Raw genomic sequence first — 25,884 nt, forward strand, 5'->3', positions numbered from 1 at the left:
ATGGTCATCTTTACCAAAGGGGAGATGCTGCTTTTTCCAGTGTCACGCCCATGCTCTCAGGGCTGGAGGGAGGAGGGCTGCTTTTTGTTTTTACAGGCAAAAGGAAAGGCCCAGCCCTCAGAGCTTCTGCCAATGCAGATCCCAGCAGGTGCAAAATAAAGGCTCTCCCCACCTTGCCAGCTGCAGATTGATCAGAAGACTGCTAGTCTAGTGTGTTGGGCCACTTTCTCTCTTCTGTGTATCGTCCCCTCTTATTACATAAACAGCATAAGAGGAATAAAGGAAGGAAGGAAGGAAGGAAGGAACAGTGTATCGCAAGCACCTTCCACCCTGATGTCAATGGGCCACCAACCTTCGGGATGAGGAGGAGACCTGTGAAGACAGTCAGAGCGTGCCGACTGGGGCATTCATTTGGCTCATACACCGACAAGGCTTTCAGCGGCAGGAACAAACTTCAGGAAAAGGCATTCTTGGCCTCGAATCCTAAGGGGGGTGCAAACGCTGAGGACAATTCCGTCAAATGCTCAAAGGACCGTGGCTCGTTGGTCTAGGGGTATGATTCTCGCTTTGGGTGCGAGAGGTCCCGGGTTCAAATCCCGGACGAGCCCAATCAAGGTGGTTAACTTGAGCTCCTTTTTTTTGTTTTTTCAATGTTATTTTCATTGGACAGACTCTCTGGTTTTCTCGGTAAGCAGTAGTCGATGAACAATTCACTTCCTGAACCTCTTTGCGTGCCATGTCCTTGCGACAAGCACTTTGTGTTCTCTGTTAGCTCTCAGTAACATTCCTTGATTTGCTTGTGAGTTTTGGCCGTCCGATCTCAAAGTGGAAATATGTCCTTCCCTCTGTACGCTGCATAGGCCCTCAGCTGGCATACTTGTATATGTGCGCATGCTTGATAGGACGTATGTTTTAGGCTGGATTGTGTGAGCTTCAGGCGCAAGGCATTTGATTAGTCTTTAAGCAGGTCCACTTGCACTGCCCTTTGCACCTGTTCTCCCAGTCCCTACAAAGGTGAGCAAGCAGCTGTTTCTGTAGTGTAGTGGTTATCACGTTCGCCTCACACGCGAAAGGTCCCCGGTTCGAGACCGGGCAGAAACACTCTCTGCTGGCATTTTACACAAAATAGTTTGTTTCCCCTTTTGTCACACACAAATGTAAAGTATGAACTTATTTGCGTTCTCATGGAAATAGCATATGCTCTCAAGAGCTTGAGAAATACACTGGGAAGGCAAGCATCCTCACATGTATTCTGTATATGGGGCCAATAAAAAAATGCACGCGCTTGCATTTTGTGTATGTAATGTTGCAGAGCACAGAGAGGATTTATTTTCCCTACTGCTGGGTATTTGGGTCTCTGGGATCACAGTTGGGTCCGCTCCGTCCTCTGAAATGGTCCATATTAGTTACATAGGTTAGTGTACCAAAGAAATAATACATTTTCATATACAGCTTCTTCATTTCTGTGTTCTGAGGGATTACCAGTTGTAAGAAATGCACTTGCCGGTACAGTGATTCCCTGGCTTTCTCTGGCCCGAGAAAGCTTTTCCTCTGAAGTGGGAACAGAAGTTGGACTGCTTCTGCTGAACTTCCTGAAAGCAGAGCTGGCGGGAGGAGGGACTTTTTGAGTGCTGGGAAAATTTGAGCTGGAAATTTGCATCGGCTGGACAGAGATTGCTTGGAGCAGCCAAAATATAATAACGGCCATGGCGCTCAAGTAAAGCAGAAAGCTTTTAGTATACACCTTTTGCACTCTTGTCAACGAAGCTGGGCTCTGTGAATGCTCACCCTACGCAAGAAAAGAGAACAGACTTTGCTGGTGACCTAAATATATCTCGCCTGATCGAGCACGATCGAGCTCTGAGTGAGCAGCTGTGCAATGGTCATCTTTACCAAAGGGGAGATGCTGCTTTTTCCAGTGTCACGCCCATGCTCTCAGGGCTGGAGGGAGGAGGGCTGCTTTTTGTTTTTACAGGCAAAAGGAAAGGCCCAGCCCTCAGAGCTTCTGCCAATGCAGATCCCAGCAGGTGCAAAATAAAGGCTCTCCCCCACCTTGCCAGCTGCAGATTGATCAGAAGACTGCTAGTCTAGTGTGTTGGGCCACTTTCTCTCTTCTGTGTATCGTCCCCTCTTATTACATAAACAGCATAAGAGGAATAAAGGAAGGAAGGAAGGAAGGAACAGTGTATCGCAAGCACCTTCCACCCTGATGTCAATGGGCCACCAACCTTCGGGATGAGGAGGAGACCTGTGAAGACAGTCAGAGCGTGCCGACTGGGGCATTCATTTGGCTCATACACCGACAAGGCTTTCAGCGGCAGGAACAAACTTCAGGAAAAGGCATTCTTGGCCTCGAATCCTAAGGGGGGTGCAAACGCTGAGGACAATTCCGTCAAATGCTCAAAGGACCGTGGCTCGTTGGTCTAGGGGTATGATTCTCGCTTTGGGTGCGAGAGGTCCCGGGTTCAAATCCCGGACGAGCCCAATCACGGTGGTTAACTTGAGCTCCTTTTTTTTGTTTTTTCAATGTTATTTTCATTGGACAGACTCTCTGGTTTTCTCGGTAAGCAGTAGTCGATGAACAATTCACTTCCTGAACCTCTTTGCGTGCCATGTCCTTGCGACAAGCACTTTGTGTTCTCTGTTAGCTCTCAGTAACATTCCTTGATTTGCTTGTGAGTTTTGGCCGTCCGATCTCAAAGTGGAAATATGTCCTTCCCTCTGTACGCTGCATAGGCCCTCAGCTGGCATACTTGTATACGTGCGCATGCTTGATAGGACGTATGTTTTAGGCTGGATTGTGTGAGCTTCAGGCGCAAGGCATTTGATTAGTCTTTAAGCAGGTCCACTTGCACTGCCCTTTGCACCTGTTCTCCCAGTCCCTACAAAGGTGAGCAAGCAGCTGTTTCTGTAGTGTAGTGGTTATCACGGTCGCCTCACACGCGAAAGGTCCCCGGTTCGAGACCGGGCAGAAACACTCTCTGCTGGCATTTTACACAAAATAGTTTTTTTCCCCTTTTGTCACACACAAATGTAAAGTATGAACTTATTTGCGTTCTCATGGAAATAGCATATGCTCTCAAGAGCTTGAGAAATACACTGGGAAGGCAAGCATCCTCACATGTATTCTGTATATGGGGCCAATAAAAAAATGCACGCGCTTGCATTTTGTGTATGTAATGTTGCAGAGCACAGAGAGGATTTATTTTCCCTACTGCTGGGTATTTGGGTCTCTGGGATCACAGTTGGGTCCGCTCCGTCCTCTGAAATGGTCCATATTAGTTACATAGGTTAGTGTACCAAAGAAATAATACATTTTCATATACAGCTTCTTCATTTCTGTGTTCTGAGGGATTACCAGTTGTAAGAAATGCACTTGCCGGTACAGTGATTCCCTGGCTTTCTCTGGCCCGAGAAAGCTTTTCCTCTGAAGTGGGAACAGAAGTTGGACTGCTTCTGCTGAACTTCCTGAAAGCAGAGCTGGAGGGAGGAGGGACTTTTTGAGTGCTGGGAAAATTTGAGCTGGAAATTTGCATCGGCTGGACAGAGATTGCTTGGAGCAGCCAAAATATAATAACGGCCATGGCGCTCAAGTAAAGCAGAAAGCTTTTAGTATACACCTTTTGCACTCTTGTCAACGAAGCTGGGCTCTGTGAATGCTCACCCTACGCAAGAAAAGAGAACAGACTTTGCTGGTGACCTAAATATATCTCGCCTGATCGAGCACGATCGAGCTCTGAGTGAGCAGCTGTGCAATGGTCATCTTTACCAAAGGGGAGATGCTGCTTTTTCCAGTGTCACGCCCATGCTCTCAGGGCTGGAGGGAGGAGGGCTGCTTTTTGTTTTTACAGGCAAAAGGAAAGGCCCAGCCCTCAGAGCTTCTGCCAATGCAGATCCCAGCAGGTGCAAAATAAAGGCTCTCCCCCACCTTGCCAGCTGCAGATTGATCAGAAGACTGCTAGTCTAGTGTGTTGGGCCACTTTCTCTCTTCTGTGTATCGTCCCCTCTTATTACATAAACAGCATAAGAGGAATAAAGGAAGGAAGGAAGGAAGGAAGGAAGGAACAGTGTATCGCAAGCACCTTCCACCCTGATGTCAATGGGCCACCAACCTTCGGGATGAGGAGGAGACCTGTGAAGACAGTCAGAGCGTGCCGACTGGGGCATTCATTTGGCTCATACACCGACAAGGCTTTCAGCGGCAGGAACAAACTTCAGGAATAGGCATTCTTGGCCTCGAATCCTAAGGGGGGTGCAAACGCTGAGGACAATTCCGTCAAATGCTCAAAGGACCGTGGCTCGTTGGTCTAGGGGTATGATTCTCGCTTTGGGTGCGAGAGGTCCCGGGTTCAAATCCCGGACGAGCCCAATCAAGGTGGTTAACTTGAGCTCCTTTTTTTTGTTTTTTCAATGTTATTTTCATTGGACAGACTCTCTGGTTTTCTCGGTAAGCAGTAGTCGATGAACAATTCACTTCCTGAACCTCTTTGCGTGCCATGTCCTTGCGACAAGCACTTTGTGTTCTCTGTTAGCTCTCAGTAACATTCCTTGATTTGCTTGTGAGTTTTGGCCGTCCGATCTCAAAGTGGAAATATGTCCTTCCCTCTGTACGCTGCATAGGCCCTCAGCTGGCATACTTGTATATGTGCGCATGCTTGATAGGACGTATGTTTTAGGCTGGATTGTGTGAGCTTCAGGCGCAAGGCATTTGATTAGTCTTTAAGCAGGTCCACTTGCACTGCCCTTTGCACCTGTTCTCCCAGTCCCTACAAAGGTGAGCAAGCAGCTGTTTCTGTAGTGTAGTGGTTATCACGTTCGCCTCACACGCGAAAGGTCCCCGGTTCGAGACCGGGCAGAAACACTCTCTGCTGGCATTTTACACAAAATAGTTTTTTTCCCCTTTTGTCACACACAAATGTAAAGTATGAACTTATTTGCGTTCCCATGGAAATAGCATATGCTCTCAAGAGCTTGAGAAATACACTGGGAAGGCAAGCATCCTCACATGTATTCTGTATATGGGGCCAATAAAAAAATGCACGCGCTTGCATTTTGTGTATGTAATGTTGCAGAGCACAGAGAGGATTTATTTTCCCTACTGCTGGGTATTTGGGTCTCTGGGATCACAGTTGGGTCCGCTCCGTCCTCTGAAATGGTCCATATTAGTTACATAGGTTAGTGTACCAAAGAAATAATACATTTTCATATACAGCTTCTTCATTTCTGTGTTCTGAGGGATTACCAGTTGTAAGAAATGCACTTGCCGGTACAGTGATTCCCTGGCTTTCTCTGGCCCGAGAAAGCTTTTCCTCTGAAGTGGGAACAGAAGTTGGACTGCTTCTGCTGAACTTCCTGAAAGCAGAGCTGGCGGGAGGAGGGACTTTTTGAGTGCTGGGAAAATTTGAGCTGGAAATTTGCATCGGCTGGACAGAGATTGCTTGGAGCAGCCAAAATATAATAACGGCCATGGCGCTCAAGTAAAGCAGAAAGCTTTTAGTATACACCTTTTGCACTCTTGTCAACGAAGCTGGGCTCTGTGAATGCTCACCCTACGCAAGAAAAGAGAACAGACTTTGCTGGTGACCTAAATATATCTCGCCTGATCGAGCATGATCGAGCTCTGAGTGAGCAGCTGTGCAATGGTCATCTTTACCAAAGGGGAGATGCTGCTTTTTCCAGTGTCACGCCCATGCTCTCAGGGCTGGAGGGAGGAGGGCTGCTTTTTGTTTTTACAGGCAAAAGGAAAGGCCCAGCCCTCAGAGCTTCTGCCAATGCAGATCCCAGCAGGTGCAAAATAAAGGCTCTCCCCCACCTTGCCAGCTGCAGATTGATCAGAAGACTGCTAGTCTAGTGTGTTGGGCCACTTTCTCTCTTCTGTGTATCGTCCCCTCTTATTACATAAACAGCATAAGAGGAATAAAGGAAGGAAGGAAGGAAGGAAGGAACAGTGTATCGCAAGCACCTTCCACCCTGATGTCAATGGGCCACCAACCTTCGGGATGAGGAGGAGACCTGTGAAGACAGTCAGAGCGTGCCGACTGGGGCATTCATTTGGCTCATACACCGACAAGGCTTTCAGCGGCAGGAACAAACTTCAGGAAAAGGCATTCTTGGCCTCGAATCCTAAGGGGGGTGCAAACGCTGAGGACAATTCCGTCAAATGCTCAAAGGACCGTGGCTCGTTGGTCTAGGGGTATGATTCTCGCTTTGGGTGCGAGAGGTCCCGGGTTCAAATCCCGGACGAGCCCAATCAAGGTGGTTAACTTGAGCTCCTTTTTTTTGTTTTTTCAATGTTATTTTCATTGGACAGACTCTCTGGTTTTCTCGGTAAGCAGTAGTCGATGAACAATTCACTTCCTGAACCTCTTTGCGTGCCATGTCCTTGCGACAAGCACTTTGTGTTCTCTGTTAGCTCTCAGTAACATTCCTTGATTTGCTTGTGAGTTTTGGCCGTCCGATCTCAAAGTGGAAATATGTCCTTCCCTCTGTACGCTGCATAGGCCCTCAGCTGGCATACTTGTATATGTGCGCATGCTTGATAGGACGTATGTTTTAGGCTGGATTGTGTGAGCTTCAGGCGCAAGGCATTTGATTAGTCTTTAAGCAGGTCCACTTGCACTGCCCTTTGCACCTGTTCTCCCAGTCCCTACAAAGGTGAGCAAGCAGCTGTTTCTGTAGTGTAGTGGTTATCACGGTCGCCTCACACGCGAAAGGTCCCCGGTTCGAGACCGGGCAGAAACACTATCTGCTGGCATTTTACACAAAATAGTTTTTTTCCCCTTTTGTCACACACAAATGTAAAGTATGAACTTATTTGCGTTCTCATGGAAATAGCATATGCTCTCAAGAGCTTGAGAAATACACTGGGAAGGCAAGCATCCTCACATGTATTCTGTATATGGGGCCAATAAAAAAATGCACGCGCTTGCATTTTGTGTATGTAATGTTGCAGAGCACAGAGAGGATTTATTTTCCCTACTGCTGGGTATTTGGGTCTCTGGGATCACAGTTGGGTCCGCTCCGTCCTCTGAAATGGTCCATATTAGTTACATAGGTTAGTGTACCAAAGAAATAATACATTTTCATATACAGCTTCTTCATTTCTGTGTTCTGAGGGATTACCAGTTGTAAGAAATGCACTTGCCGGTACAGTGATTCCCTGGCTTTCTCTGGCCCGAGAAAGCTTTTCCTCTGAAGTGGGAACAGAAGTTGGACTGCTTCTGCTGAACTTCCTGAAAGCAGAGCTGGAGGGAGGAGGGACTTTTTGAGTGCTGGGAAAATTTGAGCTGGAAATTTGCATCGGCTGGACAGAGATTGCTTGGAGCAGCCAAAATATAATAACGGCCATGGCGCTCAAGTAAAGCAGAAAGCTTTTAGTATACACCTTTTGCACTCTTGTCAACGAAGCTGGGCTCTGTGAATGCTCACCCTACGCAAGAAAAGAGAACAGACTTTGCTGGTGACCTAAATATATCTCGCCTGATCGAGCACGATCGAGCTCTGAGTGAGCAGCTGTGCAATGGTCATCTTTACCAAAGGGGAGATGCTGCTTTTTCCAGTGTCACGCCCATGCTCTCAGGGCTGGAGGGAGGAGGGCTGCTTTTTGTTTTTACAGGCAAAAGGAAAGGCCCAGCCCTCAGAGCTTCTGCCAATGCAGATCCCAGCAGGTGCAAAATAAAGGCTCTCCCCCACCTTGCCAGCTGCAGATTGATCAGAAGACTGCTAGTCTAGTGTGTTGGGCCACTTTCTCTCTTCTGTGTATCGTCCCCTCTTATTACATAAACAGCATAAGAGGAATAAAGGAAGGAAGGAAGGAAGGAAGGAACAGTGTATCGCAAGCACCTTCCACCCTGATGTCAATGGGCCACCAACCTTCGGGATGAGGAGGAGACCTGTGAAGACAGTCAGAGCGTGCCGACTGGGGCATTCATTTGGCTCATACACCGACAAGGCTTTCAGCGGCAGGAACAAACTTCAGGAATAGGCATTCTTGGCCTCGAATCCTAAGGGGGGTGCAAACGCTGAGGACAATTCCGTCAAATGCTCAAAGGACCGTGGCTCGTTGGTCTAGGGGTATGATTCTCGCTTTGGGTGCGAGAGGTCCCGGGTTCAAATCCCGGACGAGCCCAATCAAGGTGGTTAACTTGAGCTCCTTTTTTTTGTTTTTTCAATGTTATTTTCATTGGACAGACTCTCTGGTTTTCTCGGTAAGCAGTAGTCGATGAACAATTCACTTCCTGAACCTCTTTGCGTGCCATGTCCTTGCGACAAGCACTTTGTGTTCTCTGTTAGCTCTCAGTAACATTCCTTGATTTGCTTGTGAGTTTTGGCCGTCCGATCTCAAAGTGGAAATATGTCCTTCCCTCTGTACGCTGCATAGGCCCTCAGCTGGCATACTTGTATATGTGCGCATGCTTGATAGGACGTATGTTTTAGGCTGGATTGTGTGAGCTTCAGGCGCAAGGCATTTGATTAGTCTTTAAGCAGGTCCACTTGCACTGCCCTTTGCACCTGTTCTCCCAGTCCCTACAAAGGTGAGCAAGCAGCTGTTTCTGTAGTGTAGTGGTTATCACGTTCGCCTCACACGCGAAAGGTCCCCGGTTCGAGACCGGGCAGAAACACTCTCTGCTGGCATTTTACACAAAATAGTTTTTTTCCCCTTTTGTCACACACAAATGTAAAGTATGAACTTATTTGCGTTCCCATGGAAATAGCATATGCTCTCAAGAGCTTGAGAAATACACTGGGAAGGCAAGCATCCTCACATGTATTCTGTATATGGGGCCAATAAAAAAATGCACGCGCTTGCATTTTGTGTATGTAATGTTGCAGAGCACAGAGAGGATTTATTTTCCCTACTGCTGGGTATTTGGGTCTCTGGGATCACAGTTGGGTCCGCTCCGTCCTCTGAAATGGTCCATATTAGTTACATAGGTTAGTGTACCAAAGAAATAATACATTTTCATATACAGCTTCTTCATTTCTGTGTTCTGAGGGATTACCAGTTGTAAGAAATGCACTTGCCGGTACAGTGATTCCCTGGCTTTCTCTGGCCCGAGAAAGCTTTTCCTCTGAAGTGGGAACAGAAGTTGGACTGCTTCTGCTGAACTTCCTGAAAGCAGAGCTGGCGGGAGGAGGGACTTTTTGAGTGCTGGGAAAATTTGAGCTGGAAATTTGCATCGGCTGGACAGAGATTGCTTGGAGCAGCCAAAATATAATAACGGCCATGGCGCTCAAGTAAAGCAGAAAGCTTTTAGTATACACCTTTTGCACTCTTGTCAACGAAGCTGGGCTCTGTGAATGCTCACCCTACGCAAGAAAAGAGAACAGACTTTGCTGGTGACCTAAATATATCTCGCCTGATCGAGCACGATCGAGCTCTGAGTGAGCAGCTGTGCAATGGTCATCTTTACCAAAGGGGAGATGCTGCTTTTTCCAGTGTCACGCCCATGCTCTCAGGGCTGGAGGGAGGAGGGCTGCTTTTTGTTTTTACAGGCAAAAGGAAAGGCCCAGCCCTCAGAGCTTCTGCCAATGCAGATCCCAGCAGGTGCAAAATAAAGGCTCTCCCCCACCTTGCCAGCTGCAGATTGATCAGAAGACTGCTAGTCTAGTGTGTTGGGCCACTTTCTCTCTTCTGTGTATCGTCCCCTCTTATTACATAAACAGCATAAGAGGAATAAAGGAAGGAAGGAAGGAAGGAAGGAACAGTGTATCGCAAGCACCTTCCACCCTGATGTCAATGGGCCACCAACCTTCGGGATGAGGAGGAGACCTGTGAAGACAGTCAGAGCGTGCCGACTGGGGCATTCATTTGGCTCATACACCGACAAGGCTTTCAGCGGCAGGAACAAACTTCAGGAAAAGGCATGTGCAAACGCTGAGGACAATTCCGTCAAATGCTCAAAGGACCGTGGCTCGTTGGTCTAGGGGTATGATTCTCGCTTTGGGTGCGAGAGGTCCCGGGTTCAAATCCCGGACGAGCCCAATCAAGGTGGTTAACTTGAGCTCCTTTTTTTTGTTTTTTCAATGTTATTTTCATTGGACAGACTCTCTGGTTTTCTCGGTAAGCAGTAGTCGATGAACAATTCACTTCCTGAACCTCTTTGCGTGCCATGTCCTTGCGACAAGCACTTTGTGTTCTCTGTTAGCTCTCAGTAACATTCCTTGATTTGCTTGTGAGTTTTGGCCGTCCGATCTCAAAGTGGAAATATGTCCTTCCCTCTGTACGCTGCATAGGCCCTCAGCTGGCATACTTGTATATGTGCGCATGCTTGATAGGACGTATGTTTTAGGCTGGATTGTGTGAGCTTCAGGCGCAAGGCATTTGATTAGTCTTTAAGCAGGTCCACTTGCACTGCCCTTTGCACCTGTTCTCCCAGTCCCTACAAAGGTGAGCAAGCAGCTGTTTCTGTAGTGTAGTGGTTATCACGTTCGCCTCACACGCGAAAGGTCCCCGGTTCGAGACCGGGCAGAAACACTCTCTGCTGGCATTTTACACAAAATAGTTTTTTTCCCCTTTTGTCACACACAAATGTAAAGTATGAACTTATTTGCGTTCTCATGGAAATAGCATATGCTCTCAAGAGCTTGAGAAATACACTGGGAAGGCAAGCATCCTCACATGTATTCTGTATATGGGGCCAATAAAAAAATGCACGCGCTTGCATTTTGTGTATGTAATGTTGCAGAGCACAGAGAGGATTTATTTTCCCTACTGCTGGGTATTTGGGTCTCTGGGATCACAGTTGGGTCCGCTCCGTCCTCTGAAATGGTCCATATTAGTTACATAGGTTAGTGTACCAAAGAAATAATACATTTTCATATACAGCTTCTTCATTTCTGTGTTCTGAGGGATTACCAGTTGTAAGAAATGCACTTGCCGGTACAGTGATTCCCTGGCTTTCTCTGGCCCGAGAAAGCTTTTCCTCTGAAGTGGGAACAGAAGTTGGACTGCTTCTGCTGAACTTCCTGAAAGCAGAGCTGGCGGGAGGAGGGACTTTTTGAGTGCTGGGAAAATTTGAGCTGGAAATTTGCATCGGCTGGACAGAGATTGCTTGGAGCAGCCAAAATATAATAACGGCCATGGCGCTCAAGTAAAGCAGAAAGCTTTTAGTATACACCTTTTGCACTCTTGTCAACGAAGCTGGGCTCTGTGAATGCTCACCCTACGCAAGAAAAGAGAACAGACTTTGCTGGTGACCTAAATATATCTCGCCTGATCGAGCACGATCGAGCTCTGAGTGAGCAGCTGTGCAATGGTCATCTTTACCAAAGGGGAGATGCTGCTTTTTCCAGTGTCACGCCCATGCTCTCAGGGCTGGAGGGAGGAGGGCTGCTTTTTGTTTTTACAGGCAAAAGGAAAGGCCCAGCCCTCAGAGCTTCTGCCAATGCAGATCCCAGCAGGTGCAAAATAAAGGCTCTCCCCCACCTTGCCAGCTGCAGATTGATCAGAAGACTGCTAGTCTAGTGTGTTGGGCCACTTTCTCTCTTCTGTGTATCGTCCCCTCTTATTACATAAACAGCATAAGAGGAATAAAGGAAGGAAGGAAGGAAGGAACAGTGTATCGCAAGCACCTTCCACCCTGATGTCAATGGGCCACCAACCTTCGGGATGAGGAGGAGACCTGTGAAGACAGTCAGAGCGTGCCGACTGGGGCATTCATTTGGCTCATACACCGACAAGGCTTTCAGCGGCAGGAACAAACTTCAGGAAAAGGCATTCTTGGCCTCGAATCCTAAGGGGGGTGCAAACGCTGAGGACAATTCCGTCAAATGCTCAAAGGACCGTGGCTCGTTGGTCTAGGGGTATGATTCTCGCTTTGGGTGCGAGAGGTCCCGGGTTCAAATCCCGGACGAGCCCAATCAAGGTGGTTAACTTGAGCTCCTTTTTTTTGTTTTTTCAATGTTATTTTCATTGGACAGACTCTCTGGTTTTCTCGGTAAGCAGTAGTCGATGAACAATTCACTTCCTGAACCTCTTTGCGTGCCATGTCCTTGCGACAAGCACTTTGTGTTCTCTGTTAGCTCTCAGTAACATTCCTTGATTTGCTTGTGAGTTTTGGCCGTCCGATCTCAAAGTGGAAATATGTCCTTCCCTCTGTACGCTGCATAGGCCCTCAGCTGGCATACTTGTATATGTGCGCATGCTTGATAGGACGTATGTTTTAGGCTGGATTGTGTGAGCTTCAGGCGCAAGGCATTTGATTAGTCTTTAAGCAGGTCCACTTGCACTGCCCTTTGCACCTGTTCTCCCAGTCCCTACAAAGGTGAGCAAGCAGCTGTTTCTGTAGTGTAGTGGTTATCACGTTCGCCTCACACGCGAAAGGTCCCCGGTTCGAGACCGGGCAGAAACACTCTCTGCTGGCATTTTACACAAAATAGTTTTTTTCCCCTTTTGTCACACACAAATGTAAAGTATGAACTTATTTGCGTTCCCATGGAAATAGCATATGCTCTCAAGAGCTTGAGAAATACACTGGGAAGGCAAGCATCCTCACATGTATTCTGTATATGGGGCCAATAAAAAAATGCACGCGCTTGCATTTTGTGTATGTAATGTTGCAGAGCACAGAGAGGATTTATTTTCCCTACTGCTGGGTATTTGGGTCTCTGGGATCACAGTTGGGTCCGCTCCGTCCTCTGAAATGGTCCATATTAGTTACATAGGTTAGTGTACCAAAGAAATAATACATTTTCATATACAGCTTCTTCATTTCTGTGTTCTGAGGGATTACCAGTTGTAAGAAATGCACTTGCCGGTACAGTGATTCCCTGGCTTTCTCTGGCCCGAGAAAGCTTTTCCTCTGAAGTGGGAACAGAAGTTGGACTGCTTCTGCTGAACTTCCTGAAAGCAGAGCTGGCGGGAGGAGGGACTTTTTGAGTGCTGGGAAAATTTGAGCTGGAAATTTGCATCGGCTGGACAGAGATTGCTTGGAGCAGCCAAAATATAATAACGGCCATGGCGCTCAAGTAAAGCAGAAAGCTTTTAGTATACACCTTTTGCACTCTTGTCAACGAAGCTGGGCTCTGTGAATGCTCACCCTACGCAAGAAAAGAGAACAGACTTTGCTGGTGACCTAAATATATCTCGCCTGATCGAGCACGATCGAGCTCTGAGTGAGCAGCTGTGCAATGGTCATCTTTACCAAAGGGGAGATGCTGCTTTTTCCAGTGTCACGCCCATGCTCTCAGGGCTGGAGGGAGGAGGGCTGCTTTTTGTTTTTACAGGCAAAAGGAAAGGCCCAGCCCTCAGAGCTTCTGCCAATGCAGATCCCAGCAGGTGCAAAATAAAGGCTCTCCCCCACCTTGCCAGCTGCAGATTGATCAGAAGACTGCTAGTCTAGTGTGTTGGGCCACTTTCTCTCTTCTGTGTATCGTCCCCTCTTATTACATAAACAGCATAAGAGGAATAAAGGAAGGAAGGAAGGAAGGAACAGTGTATCGCAAGCACCTTCCACCCTGATGTCAATGGGCCACCAACCTTCGGGATGAGGAGGAGACCTGTGAAGACAGTCAGAGCGTGCCGACTGGGGCATTCATTTGGCTCATACACCGACAAGGCTTTCAGCGGCAGGAACAAACTTCAGGAAAAGGCATTCTTGGCCTCGAATCCTAAGGGGGGTGCAAACGCTGAGGACAATTCCGTCAAATGCTCAAAGGACCGTGGCTCGTTGGTCTAGGGGTATGATTCTCGCTTTGGGTGCGAGAGGTCCCGGGTTCAAATCCCGGACGAGCCCAATCAAGGTGGTTAACTTGAGCTCCTTTTTTTTGTTTTTTCAATGTTATTTTCATTGGACAGACTCTCTGGTTTTCTCGGTAAGCAGTAGTCGATGAACAATTCACTTCCTGAACCTCTTTGCGTGCCATGTCCTTGCGACAAGCACTTTGTGTTCTCTGTTAGCTCTCAGTAACATTCCTTGATTTGCTTGTGAGTTTTGGCCGTCCGATCTCAAAGTGGAAATATGTCCTTCCCTCTGTACGCTGCATAGGCCCTCAGCTGGCATACTTGTATATGTGCGCATGCTTGATAGGACGTATGTTTTAGGCTGGATTGTGTGAGCTTCAGGCGCAAGGCATTTGATTAGTCTTTAAGCAGGTCCACTTGCACTGCCCTTTGCACCTGTTCTCCCAGTCCCTACAAAGGTGAGCAAGCAGCTGTTTCTGTAGTGTAGTGGTTATCACGGTCGCCTCACACGCGAAAGGTCCCCGGTTCGAGACCGGGCAGAAACACTCTCTGCTGGCATTTTACACAAAATAGTTTTTTTCCCCTTTTGTCACACACAAATGTAAAGTATGAACTTATTTGCGTTCTCATGGAAATAGCATATGCTCTCAAGAGCTTGAGAAATACACTGGGAAGGCAAGCATCCTCACATGTATTCTGTATATGGGGCCAATAAAAAAATGCACGCGCTTGCATTTTGTGTATGTAATGTTGCAGAGCACAGAGAGGATTTATTTTCCCTACTGCTGGGTATTTGGGTCTCTGGGATCACAGTTGGGTCCGCTCCGTCCTCTGAAATGGTCCATATTAGTTACATAGGTTAGTGTACCAAAGAAATAATACATTTTCATATACAGCTTCTTCATTTCTGTGTTCTGAGGGATTACCAGTTGTAAGAAATGCACTTGCCGGTACAGTGATTCCCTGGCTTTCTCTGGCCCGAGAAAGCTTTTCCTCTGAAGTGGGAACAGAAGTTGGACTGCTTCTGCTGAACTTCCTGAAAGCAGAGCTGGCGGGAGGAGGGACTTTTTGAGTGCTGGGAAAATTTGAGCTGGAAATTTGCATCGGCTGGACAGAGATTGCTTGGAGCAGCCAAAATATAATAACGGCCATGGCGCTCAAGTAAAGCAGAAAGCTTTTAGTATACACCTTTTGCACTCTTGTCAACGAAGCTGGGCTCTGTGAATGCTCACCCTACGCAAGAAAAGAGAACAGACTTTGCTGGTGACCTAAATATATCTCGCCTGATCGAGCACGATCGAGCTCTGAGTGAGCAGCTGTGCAATGGTCATCTTTACCAAAGGGGAGATGCTGCTTTTTCCAGTGTCACGCCCATGCTCTCAGGGCTGGAGGGAGGAGGGCTGCTTTTTGTTTTTACAGGCAAAAGGAAAGGCCCAGCCCTCAGAGCTTCTGCCAATGCAGATCCCAGCAGGTGCAAAATAAAGGCTCTCCCCCACCTTGCCAGCTGCAGATTGATCAGAAGACTGCTAGTCTAGTGTGTTGGGCCACTTTCTCTCTTCTGTGTATCGTCCCCTCTTATTACATAAACAGCATAAGAGGAATAAAGGAAGGAAGGAAGGAAGGAAGGAACAGTGTATCGCAAGCACCTTCCACCCTGATGTCAATGGGCCACCAACCTTCGGGATGAGGAGGAGACCTGTGAAGACAGTCAGAGCGTGCCGACTGGGGCATTCATTTGGCTCATACACCGACAAGGCTTTCAGCGGCAGGAACAAACTTCAGGAATAGGCATTCTTGGCCTCGAATCCTAAGGGGGGTGCAAACGCTGAGGACAATTCCGTCAAATGCTCAAAGGACCGTGGCTCGTTGGTCTAGGGGTATGATTCTCGCTTTGGGTGCGAGAGGTCCCGGGTTCAAATCCCGGACGAGCCCAATCAAGGTGGTTAACTTGAGCTCCTTTTTTTTGTTTTTTCAATGTTATTTTCATTGGACAGACTCTCTGGTTTTCTCGGTAAGCAGTAGTCGATGAACAATTCACTTCCTGAACCTCTTTGCGTGCCATGTCCTTGCGACAAGCACTTTGTGTTCTCTGTTAGCTCTCAGTAACATTCCTTGATTTGCTTGTGAGTTTTGGCCGTCCGATCTCAAAGTGGAAATATGTCCTTCCCTCTGTACGCTGCATAGGCCCTCAGCTGGCATACTTGTATATGTGCGCATGCTTGATAGGACGTATGTTTTAGGCTGGATTGTGTGAGCTTCAGGCGCAAGGCATTTGATTAGTCTTTAAGCAGGTCCACTTGCACTGCCCTTTGCACCTGTTCTCCCAGTCCCTACAAAGGTGAGCAAGCAGCTGTTTCTGTAGTGTAGTGGTTATCACGTTCGCCTCACACGCGAAAGGTCCCCGGTTCGAGACCGGGCAGAAACACTCTCTGCTGGCATTTTACACAAAATAGTTTTTTTCCCCTTTTGTCACACACAAATGTAAAGTATGAACTTATTTGCGTTCCCATGGAAATAGCATATGCTCTCAAGAGCTTGAGAAATACACTGGGAAGGCAAGCATCCTCACATGTATTCTGTATATGGGGCCAATAAAAAAATGCACGCGCTTGCATTTTGTGTATGTAATGTTGCAGAGCACAGAGAGGATTTATTTTCCCTACTGCTGGGTATTTGGGTCTCTGGGATCACAGTTGGGTCCGCTCCGTCCTCTGAAATGGTCCATATTAGTTACATAGGTTAGTGTACCAAAGAAATAATACATTTTCATATACAGCTTCTTCATTTCTGTGTTCTGAGGGATTACCAGTTGTAAGAAATGCACTTGCCGGTACAGTGATTCCCTGGCTTTCTCTGGCCCGAGAAAGCTTTTCCTCTGAAGTGGGAACAGAAGTTGGACTGCTTCTGCTGAACTTCCTGAAAGCAGAGCTGGAGGGAGGAGGGACTTTTTGAGTGCTGGGAAAATTTGAGCTGGAAATTTGCATCGGCTGGACAGAGATTGCTTGGAGCAGCCAAAATATAATAACGGCCATGGCGCTCAAGTAAAGCAGAAAGCTTTTAGTATACACCTTTTGCACTCTTGTCAACGAAGCTGGGCTCTGTGAATGCTCACCCTACGCAAGAAAAGAGAACAGACTTTGCTGGTGACCTAAATATATCTCGCCTGATCGAGCACGATCGAGCTCTGAGTGAGCAGCTGTGCAATGGTCATCTTTACCAAAGGGGAGATGCTGCTTTTTCCAGTGTCACGCCCATGCTCTCAGGGCTGGAGGGAGGAGGGCTGCTTTTTGTTTTTACAGGCAAAAGGAAAGGCCCAGCCCTCAGAGCTTCTGCCAATGCAGATCCCAGCAGGTGCAAAATAAAGGCTCTCCCCCACCTTGCCAGCTGCAGATTGATCAGAAGACTGCTAGTCTAGTGTGTTGGGCCACTTTCTCTCTTCTGTGTATCGTCCCCTCTTATTACATAAACAGCATAAGAGGAATAAAGGAAGGAAGGAAGGAAGGAAGGAAGGAACAGTGTATCGCAAGCACCTTCCACCCTGATGTCAATGGGCCACCAACCTTCGGGATGAGGAGGAGACCTGTGAAGACAGTCAGAGCGTGCCGACTGGGGCATTCATTTGGCTCATACACCGACAAGGCTTTCAGCGGCAGGAACAAACTTCAGGAATAGGCATTCTTGGCCTCGAATCCTAAGGGGGGTGCAAACGCTGAGGACAATTCCGTCAAATGCTCAAAGGACCGTGGCTCGTTGGTCTAGGGGTATGATTCTCGCTTTGGGTGCGAGAGGTCCCGGGTTCAAATCCCGGACGAGCCCAATCAAGGTGGTTAACTTGAGCTCCTTTTTTTTGTTTTTTCAATGTTATTTTCATTGGACAGACTCTCTGGTTTTCTCGGTAAGCAGTAGTCGATGAACAATTCACTTCCTGAACCTCTTTGCGTGCCATGTCCTTGCGACAAGCACTTTGTGTTCTCTGTTAGCTCTCAGTAACATTCCTTGATTTGCTTGTGAGTTTTGGCCGTCCGATCTCAAAGTGGAAATATGTCCTTCCCTCTGTACGCTGCATAGGCCCTCAGCTGGCATACTTGTATATGTGCGCATGCTTGATAGGACGTATGTTTTAGGCTGGATTGTGTGAGCTTCAGGCGCAAGGCATTTGATTAGTCTTTAAGCAGGTCCACTTGCACTGCCCTTTGCACCTGTTCTCCCAGTCCCTACAAAGGTGAGCAAGCAGCTGTTTCTGTAGTGTAGTGGTTATCACGTTCGCCTCACACGCGAAAGGTCCCCGGTTCGAGACCGGGCAGAAACACTCTCTGCTGGCATTTTACACAAAATAGTTTTTTTCCCCTTTTGTCACACACAAATGTAAAGTATGAACTTATTTGCGTTCCCATGGAAATAGCATATGCTCTCAAGAGCTTGAGAAATACACTGGGAAGGCAAGCATCCTCACATGTATTCTGTATATGGGGCCAATAAAAAAATGCACGCGCTTGCATTTTGTGTATGTAATGTTGCAGAGCACAGAGAGGATTTATTTTCCCTACTGCTGGGTATTTGGGTCTCTGGGATCACAGTTGGGTCCGCTCCGTCCTCTGAAATGGTCCATATTAGTTACATAGGTTAGTGTACCAAAGAAATAATACATTTTCATATACAGCTTCTTCATTTCTGTGTTCTGAGGGATTACCAGTTGTAAGAAATGCACTTGCCGGTACAGTGATTCCCTGGCTTTCTCTGGCCCGAGAAAGCTTTTCCTCTGAAGTGGGAACAGAAGTTGGACTGCTTCTGCTGAACTTCCTGAAAGCAGAGCTGGCGGGAGGAGGGACTTTTTGAGTGCTGGGAAAATTTGAGCTGGAAATTTGCATCGGCTGGACAGAGATTGCTTGGAGCAGCCAAAATATAATAACGGCCATGGCGCTCAAGTAAAGCAGAAAGCTTTTAGTATACACCTTTTGCACTCTTGTCAACGAAGCTGGGCTCTGTGAATGCTCACCCTACGCAAGAAAAGAGAACAGACTTTGCTGGTGACCTAAATATATCTCGCCTGATCGAGCACGATCGAGCTCTGAGTGAGCAGCTGTGCAATGGTCATCTTTACCAAAGGGGAGATGCTGCTTTTTCCAGTGTCACGCCCATGCTCTCAGGGCTGGAGGGAGGAGGGCTGCTTTTTGTTTTTACAGGCAAAAGGAAAGGCCCAGCCCTCAGAGCTTCTGCCAATGCAGATCCCAGCAGGTGCAAAATAAAGGCTCTCCCCCACCTTGCCAGCTGCAGATTGATCAGAAGACTGCTAGTTTAGTGTGTTGGGCCACTTTCTCTCTTCTGTGTATCGTCCCCTCTTATTACATAAACAGCATAAGAGGAATAAAGGAAGGAAGGAAGGAAGGAAGGAACAGTGTATCGCAAGCACCTTCCACCCTGATGTCAATGGGCCACCAACCTTCGGGATGAGGAGGAGACCTGTGAAGACAGTCAGAGCGTGCCGACTGGGGCATTCATTTGGCTCATACACCGACAAGGCTTTCAGCGGCAGGAACAAACTTCAGGAAAAGGCATGTGCAAACGCTGAGGACAATTCCGTCAAATGCTCAAAGGACCGTGGCTCGTTGGTCTAGGGGTATGATTCTCGCTTTGGGTGCGAGAGGTCCCGGGTTCAAATCCCGGACGAGCCCAATCAAGGTGGTTAACTTGAGCTCCTTTTTTTTGTTTTTTCAATGTTATTTTCATTGGACAGACTCTCTGGTTTTCTCGGTAAGCAGTAGTCGATGAACAATTCACTTCCTGAACCTCTTTGCGTGCCATGTCCTTGCGACAAGCACTTTGTGTTCTCTGTTAGCTCTCAGTAACATTCCTTGATTTGCTTGTGAGTTTTGGCCGTCCGATCTCAAAGTGGAAATATGTCCTTCCCTCTGTACGCTGCATAGGCCCTCAGCTGGCATACTTGTATATGTGCGCATGCTTGATAGGACGTATGTTTTAGGCTGGATTGTGTGAGCTTCAGGCGCAAGGCATTTGATTAGTCTTTAAGCAGGTCCACTTGCACTGCCCTTTGCACCTGTTCTCCCAGTCCCTACAAAGGTGAGCAAGCAGCTGTTTCTGTAGTGTAGTGGTTATCACGTTCGCCTCACACGCGAAAGGTCCCCGGTTCGAGACCGGGCAGAAACACTCTCTGCTGGCATTTTACACAAAATAGTTTTTTTCCCCTTTTGTCACACACAAATGTAAAGTATGAACTTATTTGCGTTCTCATGGAAATAGCATATGCTCTCAAGAGCTTGAGAAATACACTGGGAAGGCAAGCATCCTCACATGTATTCTGTATATGGGGCCAATAAAAAAATGCACGCGCTTGCATTTTGTGTATGTAATGTTGCAGAGCACAGAGAGGATTTATTTTCCCTACTGCTGGGTATTTGGGTCTCTGGGATCACAGTTGGGTCCGCTCCGTCCTCTGAAATGGTCCATATTAGTTACATAGGTTAGTGTACCAAAGAAATAATACATTTTCATATACAGCTTCTTCATTTCTGTGTTCTGAGGGATTACCAGTTGTAAGAAATGCACTTGCCGGTACAGTGATTCCCTGGCTTTCTCTGGCCCGAGAAAGCTTTTCCTCTGAAGTGGGAACAGAAGTTGGACTGCTTCTGCTGAACTTCCTGAAAGCAGAGCTGGCGGGAGGAGGGACTTTTTGAGTGCTGGGAAAATTTGAGCTGGAAATTTGCATCGGCTGGACAGAGATTGCTTGGAGCAGCCAAAATATAATAACGGCCATGGCGCTCAAGTAAAGCAGAAAGCTTTTAGTATACACCTTTTGCACTCTTGTCAACGAAGCTGGGCTCTGTGAATGCTCACCCTACGCAAGAAAAGAGAACAGACTTTGCTGGTGACCTAAATATATCTCGCCTGATCGAGCACGATCGAGCTCTGAGTGAGCAGCTGTGCAATGGTCATCTTTACCAAAGGGGAGATGCTGCTTTTTCCAGTGTCACGCCCATGCTCTCAGGGCTGGAGGGAGGAGGGCTGCTTTTTGTTTTTACAGGCAAAAGGAAAGGCCCAGCCCTCAGAGCTTCTGCCAATGCAGATCCCAGCAGGTGCAAAATAAAGGCTCTCCCCCACCTTGCCAGCTGCAGATTGATCAGAAGACTGCTAGTCTAGTGTGTTGGGCCACTTTCTCTCTTCTGTGTATCGTCCCCTCTTATTACATAAACAGCATAAGAGGAATAAAGGAAGGAAGGAAGGAAGGAACAGTGTATCGCAAGCACCTTCCACCCTGATGTCAATGGGCCACCAACCTTCGGGATGAGGAGGAGACCTGTGAAGACAGTCAGAGCGTGCCGACTGGGGCATTCATTTGGCTCATACACCGACAAGGCTTTCAGCGGCAGGAACAAACTTCAGGAAAAGGCATTCTTGGCCTCGAATCCTAAGGGGGGTGCAAACGCTGAGGACAATTCCGTCAAATGCTCAAAGGACCGTGGCTCGTTGGTCTAGGGGTATGATTCTCGCTTTGGGTGCGAGAGGTCCCGGGTTCAAATCCCGGACGAGCCCAATCAAGGTGGTTAACTTGAGCTCCTTTTTTTTGTTTTTTCAATGTTATTTTCATTGGACAGACTCTCTGGTTTTCTCGGTAAGCAGTAGTCGATGAACAATTCACTTCCTGAACCTCTTTGCGTGCCATGTCCTTGCGACAAGCACTTTGTGTTCTCTGTTAGCTCTCAGTAACATTCCTTGATTTGCTTGTGAGTTTTGGCCGTCCGATCTCAAAGTGGAAATATGTCCTTCCCTCTGTACGCTGCATAGGCCCTCAGCTGGCATACTTGTATATGTGCGCATGCTTGATAGGACGTATGTTTTAGGCTGGATTGTGTGAGCTTCAGGCGCAAGGCATTTGATTAGTCTTTAAGCAGGTCCACTTGCACTGCCCTTTGCACCTGTTCTCCCAGTCCCTACAAAGGTGAGCAAGCAGCTGTTTCTGTAGTGTAGTGGTTATCACGTTCGCCTCACACGCGAAAGGTCCCCTGTTCGAGACCGGGCAGAAACACTCTCTGCTGGCATTTTACACAAAATAGTTTTTTTCCCCTTTTGTCACACACAAATGTAAAGTATGAACTTATTTGCGTTCCCATGGAAATAGCATATGCTCTCAAGAGCTTGAGAAATACACTGGGAAGGCAAGCATCCTCACATGTATTCTGTATATGGGGCCAATAAAAAAATGCACGCGCTTGCATTTTGTGTATGTAATGTTGCAGAGCACAGAGAGGATTTATTTTCCCTACTGCTGGGTATTTGGGTCTCTGGGATCACAGTTGGGTCCGCTCCGTCCTCTGAAATGGTCCATATTAGTTACATAGGTTAGTGTACCAAAGAAATAATACATTTTCATATACAGCTTCTTCATTTCTGTGTTCTGAGGGATTACCAGTTGTAAGAAATGCACTTGCCGGTACAGTGATTCCCTGGCTTTCTCTGGCCCGAGAAAGCTTTTCCTCTGAAGTGGGAACAGAAGTTGGACTGCTTCTGCTGAACTTCCTGAAAGCAGAGCTGGCGGGAGGAGGGACTTTTTGAGTGCTGGGAAAATTTGAGCTGGAAATTTGCATCGGCTGGACAGAGATTGCTTGGAGCAGCCAAAATATAATAACGGCCATGGCGCTCAAGTAAAGCAGAAAGCTTTTAGTATACACCTTTTGCACTCTTGTCAACGAAGCTGGGCTCTGTGAATGCTCACCCTACGCAAGAAAAGAGAACAGACTTTGCTGGTGACCTAAATATATCTCGCCTGATCGAGCACGATCGAGCTCTGAGTGAGCAGCTGTGCAATGGTCATCTTTACCAAAGGGGAGATGCTGCTTTTTCCAGTGTCACGCCCATGCTCTCAGGGCTGGAGGGAGGAGGGCTGCTTTTTGTTTTTACAGGCAAAAGGAAAGGCCCAGCCCTCAGAGCTTCTGCCAATGCAGATCCCAGCAGGTGCAAAATAAAGGCTCTCCCCCACCTTGCCAGCTGCAGATTGATCAGAAGACTGCTAGTCTAGTGTGTTGGGCCACTTTCTCTCTTCTGTGTATCGTCCCCTCTTATTACATAAACAGCATAAGAGGAATAAAGGAAGGAAGGAAGGAAGGAAGGAACAGTGTATCGCAAGCACCTTCCACCCTGATGTCAATGGGCCACCAACCTTCGGGATGAGGAGGAGACCTGTGAAGACAGTCAGAGCGTGCCGACTGGGGCATTCATTTGGCTCATACACCGACAAGGCTTTCAGCGGCAGGAACAAACTTCAGGAAAAGGCATGTGCAAACGCTGAGGACAATTCCGTCAAATGCTCAAAGGACCGTGGCTCGTTGGTCTAGGGGTATGATTCTCGCTTTGGGTGCGAGAGGTCCCGGGTTCAAATCCCGGACGAGCCCAATCAAGGTGGTTAACTTGAGCTCCTTTTTTTTGTTTTTTCAATGTTATTTTCATTGGACAGACTCTCTGGTTTTCTCGGTAAGCAGTAGTCGATGAACAATTCACTTCCTGAACCTCTTTGCGTGCCATGTCCTTGCGACAAGCACTTTGTGTTCTCTGTTAGCTCTCAGTAACATTCCTTGATTTGCTTGTGAGTTTTGGCCGTCCGATCTCAAAGTGGAAATATGTCCTTCCCTCTGTACGCTGCATAGGCCCTCAGCTGGCATACTTGTATATGTGCGCATGCTTGATAGGACGTATGTTTTAGGCTGGATTGTGTGAGCTTCAGGCGCAAGGCATTTGATTAGTCTTTAAGCAGGTCCACTTGCACTGCCCTTTGCACCTGTTCTCCCAGTCCCTACAAAGGTGAGCAAGCAGCTGTTTCTGTAGTGTAGTGGTTATCACGTTCGCCTCACACGCGAAAGGTCCCCGGTTCGAGACCGGGCAGAAACACTCTCTGCTGGCATTTTACACAAAATAGTTTTTTTCCCCTTTTGTCACACACAAATGTAAAGTATGAACTTATTTGCGTTCCCATGGAAATAGCATATGCTCTCAAGAGCTTGAGAAATACACTGGGAAGGCAAGCATCCTCACATGTATTCTGTATATGGGGCCAATAAAAAAATGCACGCGCTTGCATTTTGTGTATGTAATGTTGCAGAGCACAGAGAGGATTTATTTTCCCTACTGCTGGGTATTTGGGTCTCTGGGATCACAGTTGGGTCCGCTCCGTCCTCTGAAATGGTCCATATTAGTTACATAGGTTAGTGTACCAAAGAAATAATACATTTTCATATACAGCTTCTTCATTTCTGTGTTCTGAGGGATTACCAGTTGTAAGAAATGCACTTGCCGGTACAGTGATTCCCTGGCTTTCTCTGGCCCGAGAAAGCTTTTCCTCTGAAGTGGGAACAGAAGTTGGACTGCTTCTGCTGAACTTCCTGAAAGCAGAGCTGGCGGGAGGAGGGACTTTTTGAGTGCTGGGAAAATTTGAGCTGGAAATTTGCATCGGCTGGACAGAGATTGCTTGGAGCAGCCAAAATATAATAACGGCCATGGCGCTCAAGTAAAGCAGAAAGCTTTTAGTATACACCTTTTGCACTCTTGTCAACGAAGCTGGGCTCTGTGAATGCTCACCCTACGCAAGAAAAGAGAACAGACTTTGCTGGTGACCTAAATATATCTCGCCTGATCGAGCACGATCGAGCTCTGAGTGAGCAGCTGTGCAATGGTCATCTTTACCAAAGGGGAGATGCTGCTTTTTCCAGTGTCACGCCCATGCTCTCAGGGCTGGAGGGAGGAGGGCTGCTTTTTGTTTTTACAGGCAAAAGGAAAGGCCCAGCCCTCAGAGCTTCTGCCAATGCAGATCCCAGCAGGTGCAAAATAAAGGCTCTCCCCCACCTTGCCAGCTGCAGATTGATCAGAAGACTGCTAGTCTAGTGTGTTGGGCCACTTTCTCTCTTCTGTGTATCGTCCCCTCTTATTACATAAACAGCATAAGAGGAATAAAGGAAGGAAGGAAGGAAGGAAGGAACAGTGTATCGCAAGCACCTTCCACCCTGATGTCAATGGGCCACCAACCTTCGGGATGAGGAGGAGACCTGTGAAGACAGTCAGAGCGTGCCGACTGGGGCATTCATTTGGCTCATACACCGACAAGGCTTTCAGCGGCAGGAACAAACTTCAGGAAAAGGCATGTGCAAACGCTGAGGACAATTCCGTCAAATGCTCAAAGGACCGTGGCTCGTTGGTCTAGGGGTATGATTCTCGCTTTGGGTGCGAGAGGTCCCGGGTTCAAATCCCGGACGAGCCCAATCAAGGTGGTTAACTTGAGCTCCTTTTTTTTGTTTTTTCAATGTTATTTTCATTGGACAGACTCTCTGGTTTTCTCGGTAAGCAGTAGTCGATGAACAATTCACTTCCTGAACCTCTTTGCGTGCCATGTCCTTGCGACAAGCACTTTGTGTTCTCTGTTAGCTCTCAGTAACATTCCTTGATTTGCTTGTGAGTTTTGGCCGTCCGATCTCAAAGTGGAAATATGTCCTTCCCTCTGTACGCTGCATAGGCCCTCAGCTGGCATACTTGTATATGTGCGCATGCTTGATAGGACGTATGTTTTAGGCTGGATTGTGTGAGCTTCAGGCGCAAGGCATTTGATTAGTCTTTAAGCAGGTCCACTTGCACTGCCCTTTGCACCTGTTCTCCCAGTCCCTACAAAGGTGAGCAAGCAGCTGTTTCTGTAGTGTAGTGGTTATCACGTTCGCCTCACACGCGAAAGGTCCCCGGTTCGAGACCGGGCAGAAACACTCTCTGCTGGCATTTTACACAAAATAGTTTTTTTCCCCTTTTGTCACACACAAATGTAAAGTATGAACTTATTTGCGTTCTCATGGAAATAGCATATGCTCTCAAGAGCTTGAGAAATACACTGGGAAGGCAAGCATCCTCACATGTATTCTGTATATGGGGCCAATAAAAAAATGCACGCGCTTGCATTTTGTGTATGTAATGTTGCAGAGCACAGAGAGGATTTATTTTCCCTACTGCTGGGTATTTGGGTCTCTGGGATCACAGTTGGGTCCGCTCCGTCCTCTGAAATGGTCCATATTAGTTACATAGGTTAGTGTACCAAAGAAATAATACATTTTCATATACAGCTTCTTCATTTCTGTGTTCTGAGGGATTACCAGTTGTAAGAAATGCACTTGCCGGTACAGTGATTCCCTGGCTTTCTCTGGCCCGAGAAAGCTTTT

General features: G+C 47.4%; 24 non-coding genes across 24 annotated transcripts; all 24 read left to right on the plus strand.

The window, feature by feature from the left end:
• The first annotated feature begins 536 nt into the window (after positions 1 to 536).
• TRNAP-UGG (transfer RNA proline (anticodon UGG)) lies at positions 537 to 608 on the plus strand. The gene has a single exon. It is a non-coding gene; the product is annotated as a tRNA-Pro (tRNA).
• Positions 609 to 1,028: 420 nt separating this feature from the next.
• TRNAV-CAC (transfer RNA valine (anticodon CAC)) lies at positions 1,029 to 1,101 on the plus strand. The gene has a single exon. It is a non-coding gene; the product is annotated as a tRNA-Val (tRNA).
• Positions 1,102 to 2,412: 1,311 nt separating this feature from the next.
• On the plus strand, positions 2,413 to 2,484 carry TRNAP-UGG (transfer RNA proline (anticodon UGG)). Its single transcript has one exon. It is a non-coding gene; the product is annotated as a tRNA-Pro (tRNA).
• A 1,812-nt stretch (positions 2,485 to 4,296) lies between these two features.
• On the plus strand, positions 4,297 to 4,368 carry TRNAP-UGG (transfer RNA proline (anticodon UGG)). The gene has a single exon. It is a non-coding gene; the product is annotated as a tRNA-Pro (tRNA).
• Positions 4,369 to 4,788: 420 nt separating this feature from the next.
• TRNAV-CAC (transfer RNA valine (anticodon CAC)) lies at positions 4,789 to 4,861 on the plus strand. Its single transcript has one exon. It is a non-coding gene; the product is annotated as a tRNA-Val (tRNA).
• Positions 4,862 to 6,176: 1,315 nt separating this feature from the next.
• TRNAP-UGG (transfer RNA proline (anticodon UGG)) lies at positions 6,177 to 6,248 on the plus strand. Its single transcript has one exon. It is a non-coding gene; the product is annotated as a tRNA-Pro (tRNA).
• A 1,808-nt stretch (positions 6,249 to 8,056) lies between these two features.
• Positions 8,057 to 8,128, plus strand: TRNAP-UGG (transfer RNA proline (anticodon UGG)). The gene has a single exon. It is a non-coding gene; the product is annotated as a tRNA-Pro (tRNA).
• A 420-nt stretch (positions 8,129 to 8,548) lies between these two features.
• TRNAV-CAC (transfer RNA valine (anticodon CAC)) lies at positions 8,549 to 8,621 on the plus strand. Its single transcript has one exon. It is a non-coding gene; the product is annotated as a tRNA-Val (tRNA).
• Positions 8,622 to 9,912: 1,291 nt separating this feature from the next.
• On the plus strand, positions 9,913 to 9,984 carry TRNAP-UGG (transfer RNA proline (anticodon UGG)). Its single transcript has one exon. It is a non-coding gene; the product is annotated as a tRNA-Pro (tRNA).
• A 420-nt stretch (positions 9,985 to 10,404) lies between these two features.
• On the plus strand, positions 10,405 to 10,477 carry TRNAV-CAC (transfer RNA valine (anticodon CAC)). Its single transcript has one exon. It is a non-coding gene; the product is annotated as a tRNA-Val (tRNA).
• A 1,311-nt stretch (positions 10,478 to 11,788) lies between these two features.
• On the plus strand, positions 11,789 to 11,860 carry TRNAP-UGG (transfer RNA proline (anticodon UGG)). Its single transcript has one exon. It is a non-coding gene; the product is annotated as a tRNA-Pro (tRNA).
• A 420-nt stretch (positions 11,861 to 12,280) lies between these two features.
• TRNAV-CAC (transfer RNA valine (anticodon CAC)) lies at positions 12,281 to 12,353 on the plus strand. The gene has a single exon. It is a non-coding gene; the product is annotated as a tRNA-Val (tRNA).
• Positions 12,354 to 13,664: 1,311 nt separating this feature from the next.
• On the plus strand, positions 13,665 to 13,736 carry TRNAP-UGG (transfer RNA proline (anticodon UGG)). The gene has a single exon. It is a non-coding gene; the product is annotated as a tRNA-Pro (tRNA).
• A 1,808-nt stretch (positions 13,737 to 15,544) lies between these two features.
• TRNAP-UGG (transfer RNA proline (anticodon UGG)) lies at positions 15,545 to 15,616 on the plus strand. The gene has a single exon. It is a non-coding gene; the product is annotated as a tRNA-Pro (tRNA).
• A 420-nt stretch (positions 15,617 to 16,036) lies between these two features.
• Positions 16,037 to 16,109, plus strand: TRNAV-CAC (transfer RNA valine (anticodon CAC)). The gene has a single exon. It is a non-coding gene; the product is annotated as a tRNA-Val (tRNA).
• A 1,319-nt stretch (positions 16,110 to 17,428) lies between these two features.
• Positions 17,429 to 17,500, plus strand: TRNAP-UGG (transfer RNA proline (anticodon UGG)). The gene has a single exon. It is a non-coding gene; the product is annotated as a tRNA-Pro (tRNA).
• Positions 17,501 to 17,920: 420 nt separating this feature from the next.
• On the plus strand, positions 17,921 to 17,993 carry TRNAV-CAC (transfer RNA valine (anticodon CAC)). The gene has a single exon. It is a non-coding gene; the product is annotated as a tRNA-Val (tRNA).
• Positions 17,994 to 19,284: 1,291 nt separating this feature from the next.
• On the plus strand, positions 19,285 to 19,356 carry TRNAP-UGG (transfer RNA proline (anticodon UGG)). The gene has a single exon. It is a non-coding gene; the product is annotated as a tRNA-Pro (tRNA).
• Positions 19,357 to 19,776: 420 nt separating this feature from the next.
• On the plus strand, positions 19,777 to 19,849 carry TRNAV-CAC (transfer RNA valine (anticodon CAC)). Its single transcript has one exon. It is a non-coding gene; the product is annotated as a tRNA-Val (tRNA).
• Positions 19,850 to 21,160: 1,311 nt separating this feature from the next.
• TRNAP-UGG (transfer RNA proline (anticodon UGG)) lies at positions 21,161 to 21,232 on the plus strand. The gene has a single exon. It is a non-coding gene; the product is annotated as a tRNA-Pro (tRNA).
• A 1,784-nt stretch (positions 21,233 to 23,016) lies between these two features.
• TRNAP-UGG (transfer RNA proline (anticodon UGG)) lies at positions 23,017 to 23,088 on the plus strand. The gene has a single exon. It is a non-coding gene; the product is annotated as a tRNA-Pro (tRNA).
• A 420-nt stretch (positions 23,089 to 23,508) lies between these two features.
• On the plus strand, positions 23,509 to 23,581 carry TRNAV-CAC (transfer RNA valine (anticodon CAC)). The gene has a single exon. It is a non-coding gene; the product is annotated as a tRNA-Val (tRNA).
• A 1,291-nt stretch (positions 23,582 to 24,872) lies between these two features.
• TRNAP-UGG (transfer RNA proline (anticodon UGG)) lies at positions 24,873 to 24,944 on the plus strand. The gene has a single exon. It is a non-coding gene; the product is annotated as a tRNA-Pro (tRNA).
• A 420-nt stretch (positions 24,945 to 25,364) lies between these two features.
• On the plus strand, positions 25,365 to 25,437 carry TRNAV-CAC (transfer RNA valine (anticodon CAC)). The gene has a single exon. It is a non-coding gene; the product is annotated as a tRNA-Val (tRNA).
• The last annotated feature ends 447 nt before the right edge of the window (positions 25,438 to 25,884 follow it).

This window comes from Ambystoma mexicanum, chromosome 2q, assembly GCF_040938575.1.
Source record: "Ambystoma mexicanum isolate Mex_15411 chromosome 2q, UKY_AmexF1_1, whole genome shotgun sequence".
NCBI classification, from domain to species: domain Eukaryota; kingdom Metazoa; phylum Chordata; class Amphibia; order Caudata; family Ambystomatidae; genus Ambystoma; species Ambystoma mexicanum.